This window comes from Nestor notabilis, unplaced genomic scaffold, assembly GCF_000696875.1.
Source record: "Nestor notabilis isolate BGI_N333 unplaced genomic scaffold, ASM69687v1 scaffold5599, whole genome shotgun sequence".
Lineage (NCBI taxonomy): Eukaryota > Metazoa > Chordata > Aves > Psittaciformes > Psittacidae > Nestor > Nestor notabilis.
This window is the reverse complement of record NW_009944059.1, coordinates 82799-109809: the sequence shown is the minus strand read 5'-3', so window position 1 is coordinate 109809 and position 27011 is coordinate 82799.

Genomic DNA, 27011 nt, shown 5'->3' with positions numbered 1-27011 from the left:
CCCTTTGCTGCTGAGGAGGAGGAGGTAGAGAATTGGGGAGTAAAGTTGAGCCTGGGAAGAAGGGAGGAGTGGGGGGAAAGTGTTTGTTTTAAGTTTTGGTTTTATTTCTCATTATCCCACACTGATTTGATTTCCCCAGGTCAAGTCTGTTTTGACTGTGACAACAATTGGTGAACACTCTTCATGTCCTTATCTCAAGCCTTTTATGATATTTCCTCTCCCCTGTTCAGCTGAGGAGGTGGAGTGATAGAGCACCTTGGTGAAGACTTGGCATCCAGCCAGGGTCACCCATCACTGTATTACATGAATATGAATGCCTGAAAAGGTGATGGAAATTGTTTACTTTTGTGGGACCAGGCCAGGGACAGAAAAAGACAGTGCTGCCAAGAGATGGACTGCCCTGTTCTTTCAGGAAACTAAGGATGTGATTTTCTGCAGACTTTGACACCTTCCTTCACAGCCTTCTCTGTCTCTCTATTTTCCTAGGCTACAATTCGATCAGCTCTCCAGCCTATTTTTTCACTGTTAGGATGAAGATGGTAAAAACCTTTGCAACTGGTATAAACCCTCCACTGTCTATGCAGAGCAAATAAGCTTTGGCTGTTTGATGATCCTCCAGAGGTCAGCTGCAGCAGTCCTAAAGCAATCAGGAGTAATGCATGTAATAACAGTGAAGCAGCCTTCATCCTCTACTCTTATACCTTTGTTATGCACACACACAGCCTACATCCTGAGGGTTATTTAATCACCTAAAAATAGGAAATGTCAAAAAGGAAGATGAGAGAACTGCAAATTAGGGAAAAGAGAATTTCTTAGGTGAGGGAAAACTACTGCCCTGGAGGGAGAGACAGCCTCTGCCACAAAACTCCTGGCCATTGCTTGTCCTCTGACTATTCTCACACGGTCACTGGAAAGGTCTCAACTTTTAGTGCCTGACTGAATATATCTGATGCTCAAAATCACTGAGCACTCAACAACTGCCACTGAAAGATGTGCTTAAGGTATGCATATGGACTCTGGAAAAAAATATAAGGCTGTAAATAGGGGATTTATCCAACTAAGTGCTGATGTTTGCACTTTGGCTTCTTTTGGAGATGAGAAGTAGGCACTTGTGGGACATAATTTATCTTATCATAAAGCAGGTGTTTCAAGTGGGTCTCAAAAATTGCTTCTTAAAGTTCCCTATACCTTTTCATTGCTTTATAGAGAAGGTAGGTGGCCAGCTGAAGAATGGATGTCTACAATGAGGGCTTTGAAACCTAGATAAGTCCCAGACCCTTGGTGCTTGTTGGTAAACAAAATTGCAGCATGTAAGGCCTGGGGCATCACACTGAACAATGAAACCAAAATGTGTTCAATTAGTTGAGTACTGTTTATTTTATTCATTAAATGATATGGGAGAGCCTATAATGAACATCGTGCCCTATGACCTCGTAGTTATTAACTCTACCACAGTGACTCTGTGCAAAGTGATGCTGTCTGTAAAAACCCGATTCTACCATTTGTTAATTTTTAAATCCTTGGCTTTGCAACCCTGCTGATTCTTCAGAAGAAATGCCCGTGTATTCTTAGGTTTTTAGAAGTCAGACTGAAAAAAGAATTTTTCTCATGATAAATTGTCTGTTGACATAACTGGAGCTTTCTGTCACAGAGATCTTTGCCACTTCAGCAGCAGAATAAGTGATAGCAGTATCAGATTGTCATCACCTGTGTTTATCAGCAGTAAAGAAGAATAAAAAGTGCCCTTTCCAAGGTGTTTTATAGGCTATATCTGATATCAGGAGAGTAGTGAAGTTTAGGAAGTTGGAGTTATGCTCTGCATTTTGAAGTTTCTTTGGTGGTTAGAGATCCTTCTTGACTGCATCTGTCATGGCCTCTTCCTCAGCCCTCTGAAGTCAGTCCTCTTTCTCAGCTAATCTCAGATTTACCAGCTTCGCCTGGATCTTTAGTCATTACTTGTCCCAGCCTAGTCCTTCCATTGTTTCCTCCTCATCCCCTGCTTTTGCATCAGGTGTTAGTCTCCTCCTTGCTGCCTGGGTGCCTGAGCTGGGAGTGTTTGAGGCTGCTGGCTGTTCCTGTAAGGTTTTATAAGAAAAGCAAGACACTCGGCTGTGTTAACATATGCCTTGCAGCTTGTAATGCTACCATGGAAGCAGTCTGCCCATTTCCATTGTGCTATGTCTGTCTGTGTGGTCTCTGTAAGGATGGGGCATCTGTCATAGCAGCCAAAATCTGTGAGAAAACAATATATTTGCAGGCTCATGTCTTAAATTTGTTTAAATGTCAAGCTGTTCAAATGAGCTAATAGAGTTGGTCTGCCTTACCACTGTTTTTTCTGAGCATCCCAATCTGCTGCAGCACTGTGGGAGGAAGGCCAAAGCAGTGAAAGGAAAGTGTTCACAGTCCTGTTTCAAAATAAAGCAAAGGAAACCTCAGATTGTGCTAGACTAGCCCGAAGGAGTAATTCCTGAAAGCTTTGCTTTAAATATTTCTTGTGCTGTGCTGCAAAAAGCAGCTGCCAAACCATTCACAGGCTTGGTGTTGAACAGTGAACTTAAGCTGGGAAGGGGCAGATCATTTAATAGTGACACCACATAATTTGTTGTTACTGAAGTCCATATTTATCCTATTAATGAAGAGTTTGGCATTAACATTTTGTGTAAATGAGGATAATTTATTACATGGGAAAAAAAAGAAACCAAGGAAAACAGATTGCTCCAGAGCGCAAAGAAATATATCACTGCAAACATACACAATGAATGCAATTTATAAAACATTTTTAATTAAAAGTTTATAAGTTGAATTATTTCATTTCATTGCAAAACTTGCGCATGTTTTAGCAAGCATAAACTTCTTAGTTGATCTTTAGGCCCCTTTTAAGAGAAAATAATGGTTATGTTTATATCTGTCTGCTTGTCATTAAGAAATTGTTTATTTATAATTTACCAAAGTGGTGTAAGCATAGTGTTTGGAGGCTGTGCTTTTGTTCATCAGTGTTTTCACAGCTACCAAGGCTTTCTAACAGTAATAATTATTCTTCTTTATAGGACAGATGAATAATAACAATGCTTGCATTCTGCTTTTTATAGCAGACTTAAATAACTATTCCTTAGCTTGGGAATGTTAATACTTACTGTCCCACTCTTCAAACATATGCTATACATTATCACATGTTTAAATACACACATAGAAGAGATGCATCTGCTATGATGAGGTGTCTAGTGTTTTCAAATGATAGTTTTCTTTGAACGAAGGAGGTTGTCTCATCTCTGTCCCACAAAATCTCAGGTTTTACGTAAGAGCTCATTGCATAGACTGAAACAAAACTACATTCCCTGCTTTTGAAAGCACTAAGAGATTGGAAAGGAAGTTGGGTGCTAATGGTGAAAACAAGTGTTTTCTACCTTATGGTCTTCACCGCTGCCAACAACACATATCCACCTGAGACGAATCCATGGAAGCTCTGGGAATGACTCATCCTCTCCTCCTTTCTTTTAAGGTTCGGTATCAACATCTTAGAGAAGTCTGGAGCCTGAAATAGGGGTTGGATGTCTGGTCAGGAAATCGACTATTGCTTAGAGATATTAAGCTTTAATAGAAAGTAAAAAAATATTGTACTTAATCAGAGGGTGACTTACTTATCTGACTTTTTTTCACATACTTGTACTGTGTAGCCTCCCCCTGTGGTTCTTCCTGACCAGTAAACCAGACTTGTTCGGTTGATTTTTGGGTAAAGATGGTATACCTTTTATTTAATATGCTTGGGAAGTGGTAGGTGAGACACAGAACTTGTGACATATCTCACTAATTTTCCCTCCTCCTGATTCCTCCAGACTTACGTATTATTAGATATTATTTATTTCCCAATCATTCTGAGATTTAGCTTTGAACCAGGGAAGGACATTTCTCTCTCCTGGTTTAAGGGAACATAACATACTTGCCTATTGCAGCACCACAATGAGATTTATCCAGATAAATTTCCTTCTGAAGAGGAGAGGAATTGAGACTGTCCTTGGAGTGCCATGCTGTACTCCCAGAGAAGCCAAGTTCACTCAAGACACTTTGTTTCAGGGAATGAGCAGAAGTTATCCTCAAATAATCTTTAGAACTTTTTAATAAATTCAGGTATTATAAGAATAAAGGCCTTGCATGTGTGTCAGGAAAAAATGATGCTAGCCCTTGCTAATACCTGCAAATAGCTCTTCTATTTCTATGTATTTGTAGGTAGCATAAACTTAAGGTCAAAGTCTTACATGACTCTTCCTAATCACAGAACCACAGAATCATTAGGGTTGGAAAGGACCTCTGGAGATCATCTGGTCCAACCCTCCTGCCAAGGCAGAGCCACCTGGAGCAGGTTACACAGGAACACATCCAGGTGGGTTTTGAATGTCTCCAGAGAGGGAGACACTGCAACCCCCCTGGACAGCCTGTTCCAGTGTTCTGCCACCCTCAATGTAAAGAAATTCTTCCGCATTTCACCTCAGTTGAGAAGAAACTTCTTAGTTTTGTTTATGGCCATTGCTCCTTGTGCTGTCGCTGGGCACCACTGAAAAGAGTCTGACACCATCCTCCTGGCACCTGCCTTTGAGATATTCATATGCAATAATGAGATCCCTTCTCAGTCTCACTTCTCTAGACTGAACAGGCCCAGCTCCTGCAATCTCTTCTCATAAGAGAGACGTTCCAGATCCCTTGTGGCCGTCTGCTGGACCCTTTCCAGTAGCTCCTTGTCTTTCTTGTACTGAGGACCCCAGAACTGGACTCAGTACTCCAGATGTGGCCTCACGAGGGTCAAGCAGAATGAGGATTGATGTGGATTAGAAGCTGTAGTTGGCCACACGAAAGTGAAGGAAACCATATAAACCACACAAAGAAGAGAGCTGTTGAGAACCATCCCACTGAAGTTTGGAGTGAGAAAATTAATTTTCCAGAGTTTAAATTAGAAGCCCTCTGTACAGATCCTCAATGTCTGCTGTTCAGCTTTCATGAAATGCTGAAGTTTGCAGCTTCTTTTCTGTTTTAGGACCTTAGTCTTTCCCACAGACATAAACAGATTTCATTTTGCCAGTTGGTCACCCTCCTGGCTACCAGCAGATCTGTTTGAGTAATCTCACAACTTGAAAAACTGGCATAAGTAAAATATCATTTCATTTGGTGTTAGGAGAGTTTCTTTCCTTTTTTCCCCACGTAAGTTTTGAGAGTCATGGAGCATTTTATGCTAGTGATTTCCTTCCTACACCATCATTTTGCACTGTTAAGTGTGCAAGGAAAGGGATAAGAAGCTGTCTTGGTTGTTTTAATAGTGCTGATCATCAAAGTGCTTCTTTTTGCGAAGCTGTCATGTTCAAGCACAGGATCCAACACCTTCTGAAGGGAAGTTGCACATTTGTCTTTGAACTGCTTTTTTTCTTCTCCAGAAAAATGTTGTCACTGCTCTTCTGGCTTCTGTAAAGAGACCACAGTCTTGGCTACTCTGATGTGAGGAGCAAGAGCACATAGTTGTACTCAGACTTTCTTCCCGCAAAGACTGCTTATACATGTTTTGAAACCTCTCTCAGGCCATTGCACTAAAGTTTCAAAGTGCTTTGATTTTCAGATGACAACATATGATGTGGGGAATGCTTCTGGGCTTAGTTCACCCTAGTCAAGTATGTGTGTCTCAGCATGTTTATATCTCATCCTGCTCTCTACCGTGGTGCCCTGTGTTCATTCAAGGCATTGACTACCTTTTAGACCATCAGTCCCAGGTAGCAGGGACATAGCCTGATACCAGAAGGCTAGTATAGGAATTGGAAATATTATCATCAGGCCATGGACAGCATGATTTTGCTGTTTTTCCCACACGGAGATCAGATATTTTTCTCTCTTGCTAGTCTTTATTTCATCGGTATCTCAAGCTACGCGGCTGCCAGGAGGTGGTGCTGATGTACTCTTGTTTAGGAGCTGAGTGATGTCTCTGAGCACGCTGGAGTGAGAGACAGTTTGATTTTGGCAGGCAGGCACAAGCTAGCAGTATTCGGTTACATTTTTATGTCAGTTAAATTTCATGTCACTGAAGCTACCTGCAAATAGCTTGCTGCTGTGTTGACTCTGTTGTGAGGGAAAGCTAAACTTTGGTCTGTCTTCTGCTTCTAAAACACGTTGCACAGCCTTCCAGGTACCGGGTTCCTCAGCTTCACGATGGCAGTCTTGATACCTAGAAACTCCCTAAGGAAAGCATTAAAGATTAAGCAACAGATGTTCAGATCAGACAATAAAGATATGAACTGCAAGCGCGAGTTGGTCATTTTGTAAAAGCAAATGGTTCAGGAGAGGGGTTCAGAGTGATGTACATCAATTTGAATTGTGTTGCACTCGAAAGGTGATGGTATTTCCTTTGTACCTCCCTGTATTGGCATGCTCCCATGGGACCTGAAGACGTACAGAGTCCATTTCACCCAGTGAAGCAGTGTTTCAAGATGATATAATCAAGACCAGCATGATCTTTTACTTGCCTTCAACAGTCCAAACACATGCCTGTTATAGCCTTGCCCTGGAAGAGTTAAAGCCCATTTTCTTCATGACCATCTTACAGCTCCTTGGCCCTCACCTGGCTGCTGCTCTGGGCCCAGCTAGTCTCTTACAGTCTCAGTTTGCTTTTGTAGCTTCAGACAATATTCGCCTCACCTTGGACTCCTGGTTAATGAGCAGGCTTCTGAAGCTCTTCTCCTTTGTGTTCTGCATACTCAGCATGGCCCAGCAAGCCAGGTTTCTACCCCTGCAGTTCCCACGAGCTCCTGCTTGCACTACTATCCAGAACATCTTTCTTGCTGCTCTGCTGCTGCTCTCCTATTTTTTGCCGTTTTCTTTCTTTGATAACTAATATATCTGTATAAAAATCCCCAACTACTTCTAAAGGTTATTCTACAGAAATCTTGCCCAAAACCTACAGTCACTAGTAGGTAAAAGCTGAGGAGAACTGATGCTGAAAAGCCAGTGATTACCTGGTGTATCTCTTCAGGTTCTCCTTAGATGATCTTTGAGTAGACTCAGCTTGCATTTCTTGGTGTACAGTTAAATTATTGTTTTTTCACCCCATGGATTTCCTTCTGTCTGTTGTTTAATATCTGGCATACAATCATAGAATCATAGAATGGCCTGGGTTGGAAAGGACTCTGTTTTCTTGTACATCTTCCTATAGGCAGAACTCATCTTCTGGCTGAAGGTGTGCTTCACAGTCATGCTCTGATGTTTGTTGTTTATCTTCAAAATGGCATAATCTGTAACAAATGTACCGTGTAAACAAGATAGAAATACATTGATCTTTATTCCTACTCTGTCTGTGAATGCTTGGTAGGCAAAAAAATATTCAGGAGGCTAGCATCATAAAACTCTTGTGAGCACAAAAATGAAAACCCTACTGTTAAGCCACTAGTATAAAAGACTTGACCCCATAAGGACGGATAAATCTGTGTATCACATAAATTCCCTCTCTGGACAGTAATGCTCAGATTCACAGCTTCCAAGTACTTCCAGATTTCATGTTAGTTTTTTCTTTCACATAAAGGTCTGTCTCAGCATGACATCATGGCATTTACTCCTTCCCTCCACTACAAGTCTATACTAAAGTCAACCGTAAATTCAGTCTTGTAACTAACTTTAACTTGCAGAAGAATACATACTATTCAAGGAAGTTTGTGGCATTTTCTGAGGTGTAGTTCCCTTTCAAATGGCCTCATTTAAAATATTGTACTTTAATGTAGTCTTGAACAGTGAAACTCATAACTTTCATGTTTCTGCATGGGCAAAAAGAAGTTGATGCTCTGATTGGTTTCCTACACAAGTCTCTGGAGAGATAAAACCAGCAAGGGAAATAGCAAAGACCTAGCTGCACAATAATCTGTTTCAGTATAGTCTGCTCTATAAGAAGGATTAAACCACTCTGACCACGATCAAGTAAAAAGTGAGCATATGATTGCTAGATAGGAGAGGAGCAAAATCGCTGTGACTGGTATTCTGCTGAAGTCTAGAAGAGTTCACAGTATCTGGGCTTCTGATGTAATGACCCAGCAAGTTCCTTTGTGTAGGGGCTATTTATTTATTTTTTTTTTACCCCTATTATTTAGCTTAACCTGGTGGTTACCCCTGCTCCCCCTGCAGCCCCCTTTCTCCAGTAGCATTAAAGCCTCTCTCACAAAGGTAGTTTTTGATGGTATTATTTGGTTGATAAGTGCAGATAGCTTCATTCTTTTTGGATGTGATTCACTGATGAACTCAAATATCTCCGAATAACTATGTGAGGAAATATTTCCATTGAAACATACATATTTTCTTTTGTCACAGATCATTGCCAGACCAAGTTTTCCAAGTTATCTTCTCAGGTTGTCTGTGACCCTGCCATGTAAGACTGACACAAGTTATTCACTTGTATCTCAGCATCATCCTAAAAAGAGGTGTTTCCAAGCATCTTTCTCATTAAGAAATGGCAAAGCTTTCTATCCTTGCCTTCTTGCTGGACTATGTTTGTTATAGTCCTATTTGGAAAATATAAGTCTCAAATTGCTTAGGGTCAGGCTTTGTCTTGGAGTATGACAGGAGCACAAAGCAGGATCTCTCTGGGGCTAGTAATTTATAATTTATGCTGTGGTTTATTTTCTGCTGAGAGACCAGAATAAATTAACCTAATTTATATGAAGAGCATATTTAGATATTGGGAAAAGCTTTCTGTCTAGGTTAAATGCAGCTTGCATGGTTATAGAGTGTCATGGACTAAATTCATGCAAGTAAGTTGTGGTGCCTGGAGTTAGAGGACTATGTCTTTGTACAAGGAGGGATAAGGTAGATGAGAAGTTTTCAGCATGCTGTTTATCTCTGGCTTGCCCAAAATCTCATGCATGAGGGTGCTAGAGTGACTTATTCTGGTGCATCAGTGGTCTGCTCTAGGCCAAAGTCTTCCTCAGCTCACCCTTACCATGCAGGTCCAGGGCTGCTGTAGGGGCAAAAAGAACACGGTGGGTAGGTGCAGCTCATCCCACACTCTGATAAACTGGGCATTCTGTACCCCCACAGCCTTGGTCCCCAGACAGCAGGGGAGGTGTGTTGGGATGCCAGACACCTCCACCCTTGCAGGAGGAAGTTAAATGTCCCACTGAGGACTGTCCTATGTGGCCCCTTGAACACCTTCTGGTTCTGCATTTCAATGATTCCATTGCACAATAAGCCAGGAAAAAGTAAAACCCCATAAATACATCACCTATGACCCTAGAAATGGTAGTTTTGCAGAACTGCTTTCCTGTGTTTTTCATTCGAGATGTATTGTGTTGTTCATTACAGTATGTCAGTGTGACAGTAGCATTATTCTCTTATTTACAGTTCTTCCTTTCTCTTCAGCAGTGAAAATGAAAAGGAAATCAATGCCATTAAAGAGAATAATGACAAACTCACCTCCTGCAAGGTCTGTGCTCACTTTTTTTTTTCTGAATTTTCATCTCTGAATGTACTTGTATAGTACATGGAAGAATGGAGGAGAACTCCAGGAAAGCACCACTGCAAAAGAGAGAAATACTGTGGTAGGCTACTACATTTGCAAAAGGTTGATACCAATCCAGTGGCCTGCACCCCTCTCTGCCCCCTAGCCTTTACAAAAATCTGCTGCATGATTAGAAATGTCAGGGAATAAGCTCAAGAAAGATGAAATTAAATGACACAGGAGACAAGGGGAGCTAGTACAATTGTGCACTACTCAAACAACACTCAAACTTCAGTAACATCATTGTGTCTTTCAGTCAGTCTGTGCATCACACTGTGAAGCCTCAGATCAAAAATCTGTTAAAAATCCACGAAGGAAGTTCTCCATCAGGCAAGAGCCTGTGTCCTCTCACAATTGATTAAGTCAGAGCAGCATCTAACACTGAACTGTGCCAGCAGGGCAATATTTCATTGCCCTTTCTGTGCATTTCTGAACTAAAACCCTTTTATGAATTTCCAGATTGTGAGCAAGTGTACAAGGGAAGGCACAACGTTTGGAAAGCATTTGGGCTTTCAGAAGTGAGAAGGCTGCAGCATGACTCTATTCTCTGCAAGGGTCTCATTCTTCTGTGCTGCGTCCCTCAGTGAACTATATTGACTGCTCAGTTCTTCCTGAGCATGAATTTTACCGAGGAATGAAGCAACAGGGATAGAGGGCAGCATGTATATCCAGTATGATGCCTTTGTTCTAAAGAGTGGAGCAGCCATACAGCATTTAAAGTTGCTGACTATAAAGGATGAAACAAATCCCATTTGCATACTACTCTAAGGGAGGGTTTTTCATTAGTGAGGTTCACCCTTTTTGTACTGTACCAGTCACAACCTCTGGAACAACCCTGCTGGGCTGATAGGAAGCAATTTAGATGGGTTCAAAAATGGTTCAGTAAGATGGAAAGTTTCAGTGAATATTTACCAGGCCAATATTTCATATGTCTGTCTGCTTGCTAATTAACATACATTCACTAGATCTGCCTGCAGCCACAGGAGAGCCCATTAAGGAGTGAGCTACCAAATTATGTAGTAAATACTCTGAGGTAACTTCATCCAAAGACAGGCTGCCTACGTGTGATACGGCTTGGAGGTGCTATATTTTGGCTGGATGAAAGGAAAGCTAAGCTAAGCTGAGATAGAAAAAGGTACACTAGACTGTGAGTATGATCTGGGAGGTGAATGAAGATCATGGAGAAGAACAACATTGGGGCAATCAGTGATGGATGTGGGCTATAGTCTGAAGTTAAACATGGAGAAGGGCACCTAGAGCAAATGACAGTAGAGCAAATGACAATACCGGCATAGGAGCAGAAAGCAATAGATTTTGGCATAACTTTTTCAAGTAACAAAGCTGCACAGCAGGTTCTGGCCAGCTTCATGCACTTGTGGAGTCAGGACATCTATGGTCCCCAAGGTAAAGAAGAGCATATAAAAGGCTGTTGTATGCAAAGTGTGTGTGTACCTGTGTGAGACAGAGAGAAAAAAGGTTTAGCTAGTCTCTCTTGCTGAGTAGGAATGTTGGCATCCCCACTGAAAGTACAGAGTCTGTAGTTGTTGGGGCAATAATTTCATTACAGCACATTCAGGTACCTGGTGCTGATGCTCCTGATGTACAGAGGTTGCACACCTTGCAAGGGAATTTGTTGACTCTTTCCTAGTAAGCACTGCATCCTGTATCCTCAGCACATTTCATACATGATGGCTGGTTTCCCTTGGGACAAAATATTTCTGTTTCAGCTGCATTACCCAAGAAATACACCTGCTCCTTTATGTAATCAGCACTGTCTCTGCAGAAAAGTAAATAGCTACACATTTACCTGACACGGCAGATGTTCAACATGCTTGCAAAATGGCAAGTAACAATTGAGAATTAGCTTTGCAAAATCCTCCGTAAATGTTATAAAGAAACAAAATAGGTGAAAGACATGGCTTTGTGCAGTTTTCTCCAGTTATGTGAGTTTGTTCTGCTCATGAGTAGCAGAGTCCTAGATAATCTGTGCGTATGCAGAAGTATGTATATTTTTGCATGCTTTTAAATATTTGCCCTAGATTGTAGAGCCACTGTATGATAGGCATGTATGTATACATGCATTGGGGAAATACAGTCACAAATATAAGGGCAGATCATTTGCCTCTCTGTATGATTGTGTGGCATGTAAGGCTGTCACAGGAGGAGGAGGGAAAGTAGATTCACTGGCACTTTACTGCTGCTTTTGAAATAGTTTCATTGCTACCTTCAAAATTCTGCCAGTTCTTCCGTTTGATGCAAGACTTTGCTGAGGAGTAATGTGGGAGTCACCAGCAGCTTGGTGGTGTCTTGTCTCTCTGAGAGGGAATGTCTCCTGGCTTGCAGTGTCAGAGCTCAGCAGTCACTGGCAGGTCCAAGGAAAAAAGGAAAGAGTGTATCCTTGTCTCCTTCATAACCTTGCAAACTTCTGCCTTGCATGCAAGTATGAGATCATATCATAGTCTTATTTTTTCCCCCTACTCCCTCATTCTTCATGTGGGCAGAGACACGTGCCTAAGGACCTTAGCTGTAATTTCCCTGGAAACAAGCTGTTATGTTCTCATCTCACATAACGACACATTAATATTACAGAGAATGTATACATATACACCATGTGTGATTTTATATGTTCTGTATGTATATGCATACGTGATCTTTCACACATATACACAGGGACTCACATTTATGTGCATACCTGCACCATTTTCTGTGCCTAGTCATTACTAGACACATATAATTCTAAAATAAAAAGCAGTAAACGGTTTGTATTTAAATAATACAAAAGTATTTCTGTTCTATAGTATATACTGTTGATATGGATTATTCCATAGGACTTTAGAGGTATGTGTGTTGGGGTACTTCATGTAAGCATGCTTACTTTGTACAAGGCAAGATTGCATTATTGTATGTGTATATAACATAATTCTGTAATGCAGGAATATGTATACATTTATACATACTTTTAGACTAACCCCACCAGACATCAAGCTAAGTTGTTTTCAGCATTTGGATGCTAGTTTGAAAGCTAAGGCACTGCATGGGCTGTTTATCCAACACAGCTACTTTAGGAGAGACAGCTGATGTTTGAAATCTGAAAAAGATGCTTCAGCAGCTGTGCTATCAGCCAGTGAGTGTGGCATTCCCTTGCTGCTCCCTTCATCCACAGAAGACTGTAATTGAATAGTATGCGAATCCTGTGCTGCCTGAAGCAGCCAGGCAGCAGGCCCAGAGGTCCTTTCAAATCAGGGTTTTTACAGTTCTTGCTAAGCCACAAGAGATGCTGGTGCTCTTCTGCTTCACAAAGACAAGCAAAACCACAGCAACACAAAATTGTGGGAGGAACAGCTCAGGAAGAAGCTCAGCATAGAAGATAAAAGGGGACAAAGCCCTGCCTGTTCCATTACTAGATAGTAACACAAGTGATACAACAGCCATGGAGAATCACACTTTCTTTACCATAGTGGGGGTTACTGGTTATCCTCACACATGATCCTACCTCAGCCTTTCCAGGAAGAAAGAAGATTAATACCCTTTCCCGCCCTCTCTGCCCTCAGATGTGCCTTTATCTGTGTCTTGTCTGGGGACAGCACTGGCTGCTCGGCTCCTCTGTGGCTGAGGAGGGGTGGGAAAACTTTTGGAACAAGAAGTCCTGGGGAAGAACCTCACCTTCAAATGGGGGCAGGAAGGAGCGGCCCTGTCAAAGCAGTGTTGCAGAAACTTCTTTCCACCTCCAGGCTGCTGTTTGGGAAGAAGCAACCTCTGTTAAGGGTTACTCTGCTACAGCTACCAGTGTCTTTATGTTACAGCCCATTTCAGAATGGAGAGTCACAGGGAGCTATTTTCTGCCTGAATCTGCTGGTCTTCAAGGGAAATTAATAAAACTTTTCTCATCATTACCAGGGACCTCTGAATGAGGTGCCTTTCCAAGTGCTGTGACCACATGTTCAGATAGGCATGTTCAAAATTAATTTGCCTCCCGCCTTTTTCCTTCAGGTTAAATTCCCATTACTAATGAAATGAGCTTTTCTGCCAGCTATATTGAACCTTCAGTTTGTGCTCCTTTAGCCTCCTTAAAAGGAGGTTAAAATGGTTATCTAACAGAAAATATTGTATTTTCTTTTGTCTTGTATGGCATGTTGTTATTTAGGGCCCAATCCAGCAAAGCGGGAGCTCTTGCTACCCTGTTGGGAAGTTAGCATTATGCCACTTGTGTGTTAAAAGTTGTATGTGCTCCTAAATGATCTGCCTGAATAGGTACCTCACTGGTGTCACTGGAAAGTAGGTGAAAACCACTGCTTTTGTTCAGCTGGGTGCAGTACATTTTGTATGTACATGGAAGATTGCAGGATGCAGAGCAGTGTGGAGTCAGAACCATTCTGCTTTGCTTTTCAAAATCTTTTCTGTGTTTGAACTGTGAGCTACGATGCTCTAGTACTTGCACAGAATCTGCAAAGAGTACAGTCTTGTGAGTTGTATCTGTGTTTCAGCATGATTTAAAATCTCTCCTCTAGCAACTGGTTGAATAACTGGTACCATCCATTAACTCAGCTTAAGTATGGGATGATCAATAAAACATGAGATTGTTTAAGTACTTTGTGCTGAGAGCATGTAAGGACACAGCAGAGGGAGCACCTCTGATAAAAGACTCTCGACTAAGTTTTCCAGTTCTTTCTTTCCCAACTCCATTCTCCTCCGAAGAGCTCTTGGCTGCTGGATACCAGGGTCTTAAGCCTTTTGGTTGATTCTTTTTTCGTTTTGCTTGTAACTTCTTGCAATGCACTGAGATAGTCACATTCTAGTCTCTCTGCCCACAGCACTGTTATGAAAGAGAGGAGGGGCTGAGCTGGATGAACTGCAGAGTGATCCATCCACCATCCACTGGCACAGCATAAAGCAGCTAGGAGGGTCTCTTTCTGCTGTACTCAGGGGCTCAGCCACACTTAGAAACATATTTTATAGGTTCTCTCATGCTCTGCCCCATGCTTATCTTAATGCTGGAAGAAAAAACGACTCTTTCCTGGTTTTCTAGGGAGGTTTTGTTGAGTATGACAGTGCTGTAACTGCTGCTTGCAGATAACAGGTTTAGATGTGCAATAAGCTTTGTATTGCTACAATGTGCTCTAATCCTTTCCTTTACAGGAAGATTTTAAAGATGCACCTCAACTAATTTACTCCAGTGGATAACCACAGACTTCAGAATATGTAGAGGATTTCCAAATGTTGATGTTTTCCTCTGTTAGATATTGCTTGAATAGATACTGCCTTTTTCTTCTCTGTGATAGATTTCTTTATTACTTTAGTATTTGGATTGTGTACTGTTCTGAGTTGGGACTTGCAGCAGCCTTCAACAGCAAAATCAAAATACCCAGGCTCTTCTGCCTGATTAAAGAACACCATGAATATAATTCTAATTCTTCAATTAAAATTGTGAAATGAAACTATTGATGAGACTGTATTTTGACTAATATGCAGTATATTTTATAAGATAGTCCAAAAGTACTCCTGAAGATCTCTGGTTGGATGCTGACTTTGTAGACCATTTCTCAGATTCATTAAGGTGCCAGTGTACACCAACACCATGCTTTGATTGTTTATGGCTTCTTTGAAGAGACAAAAGCAGCCTTTTGTTGTATTGGGACAGAGCCCTGCTGTGACACCTGCTGGGATGTATCCTGCCCCTTAGCTCTTCTCCTGACCTCACCTTTGCAGTGTGAGAGCTTGGCAGCTGCCCTGCAACAGGAGGGAAATGACAGATCCAGAAGGGCTCCCTGTTCCTCCCCACTATCCTTTAGCTGTGGGTACTGCCTGCTGTGTTGCAACAGCATTGAGAGGTACCCGGTTATAATATTACTGACTACTATGAACTGTACAGGTACAACTTTCTTTAGCTTTCACCAGAGCACACAGGCTCTGCCTCCAAATGTTGGCTGTTTGATATTTCCAGCCTCTCTGAGGTGGAGAATGAGTTTTCAAAGATTTCTCTGAGTGTTGCTAGCTGTGCTCCAGATGAGGAAGAGTCCCTACAATTTCCAGGCAAGCCTTCAGTTTAATCTGAAAGGCCCAACAAGCTACTGCAGTGTCGTTTCTTCAAAAGTCACACCCAGCCGTGTTTCCAGCTTCTACTGGGATGCAAACACTTCCTCTATTTTCCAGGGGAAAGGAAGGCAAATTATTTCATCTTAAATAAACTGACCGTGAGATAAACCTAAAAAATGGGGGTGCTTTTGGAAAGTGTTAATCCACCATTTTCACTTTGTGTTTGGGGTATTGCACATGCCCATCAGTAAACAATTGCTCTTGGATTTTGATTTCAATTTTATTCAACTGCACATGTTTTATAAAAGTCACACGGAGCTACACGTACACCAAAATGCTGGCACGACAGCAAATATGAAGCATCAGAAAGATTAATGTAATGGTAAAGTATAATACAGTGCCAAAAAGAACAGTTCTTTGAATGTATGCTTAACAGATGAGTTGCTTATTCTACAGTAGTTGACTGTATAAGGCTATTTATGCATAAATCACTTAGTTCAGCCTGATTTCTGCATTGATGGAACATAATTGATCTTTACAAGTTTTATGAAAGAATCACAGACTGTGAAATTAAAGAAGGTTCTGTTGTTTAACTTTGCATTTCTATCAACTGTCAGGAATATCACAACAGTAGAAAAATACCTGTTTTCACCTAAGAAAGACCATTTTATGAGTAGTATTAATTCTGAAATTATATTAATTTATTACTGAAAAATATTAAGTACCAGGATATTTTTCACTTCATCTGTGGAATTTCTGGAATAAAAGCCAACAACATTGTGATAAATTGATTCACTTTCAGGAGGAATGATGGTAATATTTCATTAGCATCTTATTTGAGTTGCAAGGCTCTTCTTTCAAAACAGCATTAGACAACTCAGACATTTGAGAGATCTGGGTCTTGTGCCTATGGGCTATCTGCCTTGCATATGGTGTTATTTAGGAAATTTGGTTTGGTCAGGTTGGGGTAAGTGGGGAAACATTTGTTCCCATCATTTGGGAACAAATGGACAAAGGAAGAGGAATGGGTCGAATCACACTGCTCTTCCACTGGCCAACATGGGTGTGATAATTTAGCACACGTACACTCCAGCAGTGCATTCCTTTCATATGGGAGCTAGGAAGTAACAATGGTCTCCTGAATCACAGTATCTACCCCAAAGTATTCATCCTGTACAACAGCACCTTGCTATTCATTGTGTCCTTGTGGCAAAATGAAGGCATTAGTTGTTGCTGTACTAGAGATGGTGATTACAGTGCTGACAATAGCTTGCTGCAGTTTTAATGAATCCACGTATTTCCTCACCTCCTTTTGCATCTTAGTTTTGAAATAATTACTCAACAACTTAATCTTCTTTGGTTTGCAGGCTTCTTGTAGGAGGAACTGTAATGAGTAGTCCCTGCACACCCACCCCTTTATTCCTCCAGCTGTTTATTTTTGAATATGTGTCAAATACTTCATCTGCACATTTTTCCAAGATGGTTAATGCTTTGAAACTGGAAAAACAGGCAGGGAGCTGTGAGCCAGCCTGGCAATGGCTTTGGTCATGTACTTTAACATCTATCAGGACTGAACAGAAGTGGAGAAGGAGATGGAAATTACTCCCAAGGTCTGTGTACTTTCATGGACATGAAAAATAAGCTTAACCTTTTAGAAGAGCCTTTTGTGCTGCAGTGGCTTGCCTCAGACAGCAGTAGCAGATGATGGAGCTCTTCCTGTGGTTTGAGCCTGCTGGACATGCAGTGGCTACACACAAAGGCCTCCAATGATTCAGTCTTATCATAGAATCATAGAATAGTTAGGGTTGGAAAGGACCTTAAGATCATCTAGTTCCAACCCCCCTGCCATGAGCAGGGACACCACACACTAAATTATCCTCTGTGATACTCCCAAATCTCTCCAGGCTCTCTCTGTGGCTCATGTCCTGGTGACCTGCTGGTTCACCCTTAGCTCTCTGTGTAGGAATGAGAAAATCAGGGTTGAGGAGTCTAAGAAGGATTTGCTGTGCAGCTGAAAGGGAGCAATCTGGGGAAACGTCCTGCAAATGGATCTCGAAGGCACTGCATACAATTACTATAAATTATTGACACAGAATAGGAAAAACTACACTTAATACATCAAATAGAACAGAATGAAAACAGCTGCCTCCTTCCCTCACACTTTGTCTCTAATTACTGTCACAATCTAGTATGGAGTTCCCACTGCAGACAAAATTACAGCAGAAGGACTGTTTAACCTAGAGAGCGGTTTGTTTATGCAAACATCACAGTGTGTGATGCAGGGCAATCCATTGTAACACAGAGAGTTCTGTCCCTGGTTAAAACCTTTATGCTGTCAGATTGTATTTCCTTACTTTGCATGGTAATTGTTTTCTAATGTTATTTGGTGGATGCAATGCCCAGTCTAGTAGTTGTGTGGTTTGAGACGCTTTTTATGCTGTTCTTTGCTGAAAGAAAATAATCTCGATTTAGTAAGACTCCTGCAAAGGCTTATTCTAAGCAATGATCTAGCCCGGCATTAGAAGAGCATGTCCTCCACCTTGCTCTCACAATGAATCAATGTTGGTTGAAAGAAGAATCTAAGGGTTTTCCATAGACCTTTAGAGAAAGTCACAACAGACCTCCTATTGAAATTCATAGAATAGGTACAGAATAGATGGCAGTAAGAGAATTTAACAGTGTCACTATATTGGGACTGGTGATTTAGCTCTGTGGAAATATAGGTGATGACTTTGTAAATAGATGGGATGAATTGTGTATTTGTATATAATATTGTATTTGGTGGCTTTCTAGGGGTTGCAGTGGTTGTGGATAAGGGAAGAGTGATTGATGTCATCTACCTGGACTTGTGCAAAGCATTTGACACTATCTCACATGACATCCTTATCTTTAAACTGGAGAGGCATGGATTTGATGGATGGACCACTTGGTGGATAAGGAATTGGCTGGATGGTTGCACTCAAAGAGTTGTGGTCAATGACTCTATATCTAAGTGGAGACAGTGATGAGTGACATTCCTCAGGGGCTGGTATTAGGACTGTCACTGTTTAACATCTTTGTCAGTGACATGGATGGTGGGATTTGCCAGTGACATCAAGCTGTGTGGTGCAGTTAACATGCTGGAGGAAAGGGATGCCATCCAGAGGGACCTTGAGAGGTGCCCAGTGCAAACCTCATGAAGTCGAACAAGTCCAAGTGCATAGTTCTGCACCTGGGTTAGCACAGTCCCCAGCACAACTACGCGCTGGGTGGACACTGAATTGAGAGCAGCCCTGAGAAGGTCTTCTGGGTGTTGGTCAATGAGAAGCTCAACAAGAGCTGGCAGTGTGCGCTTGCAGCAGAAAAGCCAACCATATCCTGGGCTGCTTTGAAAGGAGCGTGTCCAGCATGTCAAGGGAGGTGATTCTCCCCTTCTACTCCACTCTTGTGAGACCCCACCTGCAGTACTGCATCCAGCTCTGGGATCCCCAACACAGGAGGGATTTAGACTTGCTTGAGTGAGTCCAGAGGAGGCCACAAAGATGATTAGAGGGCTGGAGCACCTCTCCTATGGAGACAAGCAGAGTAAATTGGAGTTGTTGAGCCTGGAGAAGAAAAGGCTCCAAGGAAACCTTCCAAAAGCCTCTCAGTACCTTAAAAAGTCCTACAAGAAATCTGGTGAGGGACTTTTTACAAAGGCATCTAGTGATAGGACAAGGGGAAAAGGCTTTAAACTGAAAAAGGGTAGATACAGATTAGATATATGTATCTGATATAAAAGATACAGAAGTTCTTTACTGTGAGGGTGGTGAGACACTGGTAGAGGTTTTCTTGAGAAGTTGTGGCTGCTCCACCCCTGGCAGTGTTCAAGGCCAGGCTGGACAGGGCTTTGAGCAACCTGGTCTAGTGGAAGGTGTCCCTGCCCAGGGCAGGGGGTTGGAACTAGGTGATCTTAAGTGTCCCTTCCAATTCAAATCATTCTGTGATTCTATATTTAAGGTGGGAAGATGGGCTGTAGAGATATTGGCAAATTAATAGGTGTAATTATAATAATTCTGTGGGAATCATTTGAGTAATGACAATATCTGCCAGGTAAGTGCAGAAGATTATTCCTAAGCCATTGGCAGGGATCCAAGTAGCCTGTAAAGAAGTGTCGAAAAAGGAGGAAAATGGGTCAGATCAAAGAGAAGTTTCAGTCCAATTACACTCAATTAAGTGCAATTGTGGGTAAAACATTTTTTTCTGAAAATCTTTTTTCCTCCCTTGATTAGATCCTGTGGCTTCATAAACTGGATTAGCTTTTTGGAATAATTTCCCATAATGGATTTCAGCATTCCCTCTAAAAACCAGCAGAGAAATGCTTGCTGATATTAAGAACTAGTCAGAAGAGAAACATGATGTACAGAGAAAATTGACATCATTAAACAATTTGGATTTGATAATGCTGGCTCAAATGTCTGCATAAAAAGTTTCCTTTTGATTTTTGTCAGCATCACAGTCACATCAAATGGCTTTGAAGTTCCACCCAAGGTTAAATATTTACCTCATGGACTTTGCCAAAGTTTTTAAACAGTGATAGGAAAAGCAGAATTTATGATCCACCAGAGGAAGGTCAGTAAATCCCAGAGGAGCCGGTGCCTCTTTGAATGCAATGCCTTATCAGGGTCTGTTTTCCAGGCTTTGCTTTCTACTTTCTAATTTGGTAATTTCCTCTACACGGTTCTGTTTTTGCTCCACTGAGTCTGCACCGTGGGAATGAACTGGCTTTGCTTTCTGCACAGGCAGGCTAAAGTTTCCCTGGAAAGTGTGGCTGGGAGGCACTGCCATCACTGCAGCCCACTGTCACAGCAAAGTGCATATTGCTGTTCTCACTTTACAGATGGGGAAACAAAAGCTAGGGTGTGAAGGGATTTGCCTAAGGCCACATAATGAATCAGCTGCTTCTGTCGGATTAGTTACAGCTCAGGACTTCCCTGCTGCCAACCCTGCTCCAGCAGACTGCACCGTTTCCAGTGGCACAAGGAGACACAGGATTGGTTTTGCTCTACTAGTTAAAGGACATGCAGGTGGTCTTACACAAGACAAAAAATAATCCTGCTGCAAATTGTATTAAGGGTCTTTGCTCTCCTAACAAAAGGTGGCAGTTTTGCAGCAAATGCTTTCTGCCAGGATGGTTCTTGGCACTGTGAACTTTATCTTATTTATTGCACTGAGGTTTTAATATCTTAATGACATTTTTCTGATAACATTATATGGGTTGACAAAAATGTGCTAGATTAAGCCATGGAAGTCTGTATTTCTTTCCATATTCTTCATTCAGACACAAAAAGTAGAAGTGTATGTGTCTTGACACACAACCCAAAAGCTATAGTAATGGCAGGCCTGCCAATCACACAACATGGGATAGCTAATCATAACATGTAACTTTACTGAAAAGGACTAACACAGAGCAGGGCAATCATCCTGCAAATGCTTCCTCCTGGATGCTTCTTGGCCTTTCATGGGCTACCAAAGAGCAGTAAATAGCACAGCCAGAAGCGAGTGTTTGGAGTGCCATGTCCTGAGCTCTTCTGTCTCCATCAGGACAGCTGCATGTTTGCTCTAGCAGCTAGGGAGAGTTGAAGGAAACGGTGTATCTGGGCACTTGAACAAGGAAGCACTGCTGTGCTTAGACAAAAACAACAGAAAAAGTGAGTTGTACATGTTTTGACAAGAAAAACAATAACTAGAGTGTGAGTAGAACTGCCTATGATACGCACTGGAACACATACCTAAGCAGAGCATGTTTCAGGAATAAGGTGGTAGCTGGGAGAAACCATAGAGGCAGCAGAGAAGATCTGAAAGGCATGGCAAGCAGAGGAAGGAGAGGATTTGCTCCTGCAAGGTGCTGAGCATCCTTAACGCCCACTGAGTTCAGGGGAAGAAGGAAAAATCCCACAGTTATGTCTACCTCAAATTAGAAGCATCTGATATTTTCTTCTTATAGTTACTGCCATTTCACTGCAAGCAACCTAATGTGAGCAGATCCACTGCACTTTTTTTTTCATGTGATCTTTGCAATGTTAAATTGTTATATCTTTCTGATCATGTGTTCTGACAAAGCTCATCCAGAAGTGTACAGCAAAAAAGGTGGCTTTTGCTGCTGTCACTTTTATTGCCTCAGTGATTAATAGAAGAGAGAATTTTCTATCCCTGAAACCTGGTTTCTGGCTGGCCCACATAGTAATGTCAGCTCTATAATGTTTTGCTCCCTAAGACTGACATCATTAAAATATGCAATGGCTTAAGTAGGATCCTCTTTGTAGTCAGAATGCTCTGATAGAACACTTGTCTTGAAAAGTCCTCATCTTCAGGTCCATACCAATATTTATTACTGTTCATACACATGAAACCCACAACTACTTGGACTGCATGATAACCTTATGTCCAGGATATAAAAGATGAAGTGTTCACCTATGTCCATAAAAAGTGAAATTTGCTTCCCTTCAGGCTCTTTCTCACCTCTGTTCAGTCAGTGTGATGTGAGCAGGGAGGGTGGGATCAAGCCCTACACATGCAGAAATTTCATGTACATTGTTCCTAGCCGGAATGGCATGTGCTCTTCCATGTCTGCAGGTGAGTGGTCATCCTGAAATTGCCTTCCTACCTGTGGCTTTTTTCATTGTAGTAAGATAAATCAGAGCTCTGCATGAAAAACAGTTCTCCATCACACCTGTACAGACTTGTGACGCTACTGGGATGGTTTTGTTTGTCAAGCAGTCACTGCATTGCATGGGGGCAAAGATATGTGTTTTCTGGCAGACGTAATCTTGCTCTGCAGTCCTGTTTTACGCAGAAACCAAAAAGACTTAATTTCTATTACTACACTGTTATGAAATATCTGAAGAAACCACAAACTAACCCACTAGATGAAAACTCCACGTACACTGTTTAAAAAATGAACAGTGCAGATTTTTTCCTTTTGCAGTGTGGAATACGATTAGCTGCACAATAATGCAAGTTATTTATTCAAAGGGTGATTGAAGGACTGATTCTTTTAGTCCCCCTTGATGTGCACAGGTTTCTGATTTTGCATAGCTGGACTAGAACATATTGTTGGCTGCCACTGCTCTGAATCAGTGCAGGTTGTTAGTTCCATGGGATGGGTTCTCTGTACTCTGGAGACACGAGTTCTTCAGCAAATCTGCTGCCATGAAATATATGAGATCTGCTGGTACAAATAATTCTGAGTAAAATGATTTCTACTTCATAAACCTGAAGTGCATCATATATAACTGCAAATGTGTATATATATGTATGTATAAATATATGTTAATGCATCTATGGAACACCATGTTTGGAAGTATTGTAATTATTATACTGTTAAGTCATGCAGCTTTAGAACCTTGTTGTAAAAAATTAATGATGACTTCAATATTATGTCAATTAGATATCTTTTCTGTTATATATTATTATCTTTATATTGTATATGAGACATTTTTATGAAATAGTGCTAATTTGTGGTGGGCCAATTCAGTTCATTGATGAAACACTGTATTAGCACAATATGGATGAAACACTATATTAACACAATACTTGCTTCAGATAGCGGTATTTCTTATTTGTCAGGAATTTATAAGGATCCCACTGTGTGTTTTTTATGCTTTTTAAAACACAGTGTTTCTTCACAGTTACTTTTTTTTAATAAATCATCTGAAATGATTTGGGCACAGGTCACCTTCTAGCCCCAAAATGATCATGGCTTTCTAAAATATGATGCTATGGACCACTCCCATTAACAAGTTTAGTGGAAAGTGTCCTGCCCGTGGCAGGCGGGGTGTGGAACTAGCTGATTTTTAAGCCTCCTTTCAACCCAAACTATTCCATGATTCTGTGTGTCTGCAACAATATTGCAACATTACTTCCAACAGAGTTGCCTGCTGTTCTTGCAGGATTAATGTGTTCAGTAGATGAGAGGAAAATCAGGCTCTGTATTTAAACCAATGCACTTACCATGCCTCTTCTTGCAGATTATCTATTACAGTAAACATGCAGTGATTTCTTTCTTTTTTTAATTTTTTAAAGATTTTTTTTTTATTTTGGATTTCATTTATAGAGAATTTTGGAGGAAGTCATGAAAAGTGTGGGTGAATCCTGTAGGAGGTGAACCAAGCACATCTGGTTGTGAAAGATGATGGCAATGTTCTTCAGTACAAAGATGTAAGGGGCAGAAAGCAACCTGAAATACAGTACAGGAAGGAAGAAGGTGCAGGGTCAGTTATAGCTGTGTGCCAACGGGTGACACAGAATGTGGTTGGGTTGATGATGTGAAAGACTATACAGAGAACCACCTGTCCAAGTGATGATAAAGATATACCACATCTGCAGGGGAGGTAGTATTACACTGTATAAAGGAGTGACAGAAGAATTCACGTGAGGAATGACTGAAAAGAGTGAAATGGTCTGAACTGGATGAGATCCCATGGCTTGGAGAAAGGAGGATATCAGACAGCTTTTCAGAATCTCTTCTGTAGTTTTGTGAAATAAACCTCCCTTGTTTTTGGGTAGGAGTGGATAGGACTCATATATGAATTGAAAGAGGTATACTAAGTTTTCCGTTACCAAGGCAAACACACAGGAGAATTAAAGACCACTGAAAGAATGATCATTTCTTTGGAGAATAAATAAATGGAAGGGAAAATCACCTTTCAATGTGGAAACTGGTTATAGGATTGGCTGAAATATGAAACAGTAATGCTTTACACAGATTGCATAGAAATATCAGCCAATTTCTGATTCATAAAGTTGAAAAAGCACAAGGCTTTAAAAATATGAACATGTCTATTGCTGTTCTATTATGGTCATTAGACAGATCTATGTTCAAGGGTAGCTAGATGTCCTCTCACATAGATGAGTCAAGAATCTTCTGTCCCTTTGCTACCTTTAAAATTCATCCTCAGGGGTTTATTTTCTGTTGCAGTGAGTGTAGTGCCTATGGTGGCTCAGTTATTTAAAATCCTAATGCGGTTAAATCTAGCTGGATTAGTTTAATTTTTGAGTGAAGGAAGCTGAAATGATCTGGATGACTTTGTCCTGAAATCACTTATTAACCCTATCACAGTCTGCTTTGGCACCTCCGTCTGTGGGGACAGGCACCTGGGCAATGCTGTAAACTACTCATGCCAGAGAGTCACCAGAGGCCGCTTGATTACAGACTTATTAACGCAGTGCATTTGTAAGCACAGCTTCCTGCAGTTCTACATCAAAACAGCTTACAGACACTTAAGCTGTGTCTATACTGGTAAATTAGCTGTGTTCAAGACTGTTGTCTGGCACTGAGACCGACTGTTTTGAAATGACCTCCTAATAATTCACTATTAAAATCTTTTCTTCACTACCCAGCATGCCCAGTGAGCATCATTTTTGGTCTGTGCTAATTCATGATTAAACCCAGAAATTGTCTGGGAGCAGAGGCCAGATCTGTGGCAGGTCCAGTTCCCCACAGAGATAACTGAGTGCCTGTCTATATATTCTGGGACTGTTCAGCTTACTTGCATAAATATAGTGTAGAGGGTTACACAGCTCTCCTTTGAGGTGTCTGTTTTAGAGAGGAGCAGTCAAACTGTGCACCCACCACCACAAAAAACCCCAAACCAAACCAAACCCCCCAAACCCGAGGATAGGACTCAAGACCTGTCCATAGCACTGAGTTTAGTTTAAGTGCTTTGTTCACTGTGTTCCTCGACTGCTTGTTCATACCCTGTTCATTGTATACAAAGAGTTGGTCTGCTCTGGCTGTAATTTATCTGGGAACATGTGTGAAGACATGTTTCTGTCATCCACACAGGCTTCCTTGCCATGCACAAACTGTTTCCTTCTATGTGATGTTGTAAGTCTTAGATCTAAAAAAACCCCAACATTCTTTTCACATGTAATATTTTTCTAGCACCGTAGCTACTTTCCTGAGTTTCCTGTGATGCCGGGGATCAGACACAAATGCTATCAAAATCTGACTAATTTTTCATTCTTTTTCTGATATTTTTGTCAGGATTCAATAATACCTTCACTGTGTCAGTTTTGACATTAAAAAGGTCAGGATTTACAGCTTGCCTCAGGAAGAAATATCCTCCTGGTGTGACTCCTGGCTATTGGTAGTTGTGTACTACTGTAGTCAGCATGCAGACGGCAGGTAGGTGTGTTTATATGAAGGAGACACTCAGACTATGGGCTGCCTCAAGTCACCATCTCCATCAGTTGACATCATCTCCAGCCTGGCTCCTTACACCTTGCTCCACTTTCAGCTTCGAAACTCTTATTTTGTCTGTGATTCCTGACCTTCCTAGAAATGCTTGCTCCTGCCTCTTTCCCCTTTGCTTACTGTAGACAAACCTTGCTTTCTCGAACTTTGGCCAGGCCTTTGTCAATTTCCTTGCCTTGATCTGACACATTTTGTGGATGCTGGGCCACAACATCTGCCTTCGGGTGGAGTAATCAGTCAGAATAGCAGACTGCAGCCTGTCCTCTACAGCACACTGAGCCGACCCTTATAGGCTCCTCCTCTCTTGTGCTGCATAGATAGGATGGGTTTGCTATATCCATTGTGTATTGACTTTTGCCATCTAGGATGGTGGGGGAGAGACAAACTGGCAGATGAGTGTGTTGGATGGGGTGCAAACCACATGTGATAAACAGGTTTTGTGAATCTGTCTGGCTGTGTTAAGATTTCCTGACAGGAAGAAATGTGCCCTTACATAGATATGACTAAATTATTTTTCTGACTCCAGAGTCAGGAATCTGCTTTCCAGTGACACACTGTTTCTATTACTAATCCGGCTGTGCTTGGCACCGTGGTATATGAATTGCATGGAAATTTTACATCAAGAAAAAATCTAACATCAGACCAAAACTGAATCTTATCTGGTCTGGACACAATACAAAGATAGCTATACTGGGAGTTTGAGAATTTAATCTGTTGTTGACTATAGAGAGATTACTTCGGATGCCTTATGTTAAAACCAGAATCAGAAACCTAAATTCAAGATATAATCTGCTTTTTACTTGTTTTTTTAAATTGTAACTTATGTACCATTCATTTGTTTTATTAATATTTTTCAAAAAGACTATGAATTCCCTGCTTTTGTGGGAAGTCTTTACATTTGGTAAGGTATTTGGTGAGCATATCCCAGTGCTGGTGAAGATTTTCCTGAATGTAGGAATCTTTTCATACAGTCCGGAACTTTTTAGTGTTTTTTGTCAGGTGGCAGCTTTGGACAGTTTATGATCCAGTCTGAAATTACTAGGATTTTTCCTTGAGGCTCTCCTTTTTCTGGGGGAAATGGTAATGTCAAGTGTCAGAAATGAACACAGCAAGACTTCCTCCTCTGTGTTCCCCACATCTATCCTGAGAAAGTCTGACTACTGTAAAAGTTACATAATCAGGACAGAATAGCAGGGATACAGTTACCCATGCAATTTTTGGTCTTTTATACACAGAGATATGATCTTTAAT